The 1552-nt window shown below is 44.6% G+C and overlaps 1 pseudogene; it reads left to right on the top strand.

Moving 5' to 3' along the window:
* Positions 1 to 1101: 1101 nt before the first annotated feature.
* Positions 1102 to 1552, top strand: LOC130887492 (transcription factor BTF3-like; annotated as a pseudogene).

The following is a 1552-nucleotide window of genomic DNA, read 5'->3' as shown; positions in this document are numbered from 1 at the left end:
CCATTGGTTAATAAAGAAGCTGATTTTTGCCAGTGACTTAACAGAGTAAAGCCAGGCGGGGAATCCAAACAGAGAAAGAGTAGGTAGAGTTAGAGAGACATCATGTAGCCACCGAAGGAGACAGATGCCAGAACTTTATCCAGTAAGCCACAGCCTTGTGGCAATACACAGAATAATAGAAATGGGTTAATTTAAGATATAAGAGCTAGCTAGAAATAGACTTAAGTTATTGGCCAGACAGTATTATAATTAATATAGTTTCTGTGTGATCATTTCGGGTCTGGATGGCCAGGAAAGAATGGACAGCCTTTACCTACATAATGGTGCCAATTTGGAGCTGATGTCTGCCACCCACTTTGGGTCCTGGTACTTGTGTGCCCAGAGTTGAAAGGAAAGTAGCTGAGACCATGCCCGTGGCTCCATAACCCCTCCCCCTTCCTGGGCAGGCCGCAGAATTGTGTCTTCTAGGCGTACACAGGCAGGAGAGCATCGCAGATTCTTACCACCATACATAGAGGTATTTCTAGGCTGTGCAGTGCACTGCATGGAAGATTTAGCTTTTACTCAGATAAAAAGGGTTTATATGCTGCACAGTGCTACCCAGAGTTGAGGTGATGAGGACGGCTCCCACCCAGCAGTTCCAGAGTTGGTGGTGAACTACCTCCACCATATTGAAAGCCTAAGAGAGGCAGAGCCAGCGTCCAGGGCTGCTGCAACCAAGCTGCTTACCATTTTAAAAGTGCTCCTGGTCAGAAAATTATTACAGATGTACAATAAAAACAGGTTCAGATAAAAAAGACCTCTGAATGGGTCACAGTGTTGGATAAATGTACATAGGCTTGGGAGAGAGAAGAAAAGGAATATAGACAGTTATAATATAAAAGAGTACAGACAGTCATAGATTAAAGGAGCAAAGATAATAAAATAAATATTAAACTTCTAGAAAAAGTAATAGAGTAAGAAAAACAAGCCACATAAAGATAGCTAATTCGAGCTGCCATTTTGCCTCCTGGTGTGTGCGTGCCTTATCTTAGCTGGTCTGCCCTAAGACCTCCTGAGCATGAACCCTAGTCCCACGGGCCCCATTTCCACTCAAACAAGATGAAAGAAATGACCAGGAATCAGGAAAAACTCGCCAAATTGCGGGCACAAGTGTGCATCGGTTGGAAAAGAGCTGCTTGCAGAAAGAAGATGCTTCATAGGACAGCAGCGCAGATGATTTTAAAAAACAAAAGAAAATGGCAACTCTCCTCAAAGAAGTGAGGGGTAAGCAATGTCTCTGGCAGTGAAGAAGTAAACATGTTTATACACCACGGAACATGGATCCATTTTAACAATCATAAAGTTCAGGCAAACAGAAATGCCTCCCAGCATCCTAAATCAGCTCCGGGCAGACAGTCTGAGTCGTCTAAGGAGACTGGCTGAAGCTCTGCACGAACAGTCTCTGCATGGAAGAGTACCACTAGCTCCTGGTCCTGGAGAGGACGGTGATGATGAAGTTCCAGAGCTGGTGGAGAATTCTGATGAGGCCCTTGGGAAGGAGGCGAACTGA

Source organism: Chionomys nivalis, chromosome 15 (genome assembly GCF_950005125.1).
Source record: "Chionomys nivalis chromosome 15, mChiNiv1.1, whole genome shotgun sequence".
NCBI lineage: Eukaryota > Metazoa > Chordata > Mammalia > Rodentia > Cricetidae > Chionomys > Chionomys nivalis.
This window is presented reverse-complemented; position numbering and strand designations above follow the sequence as displayed.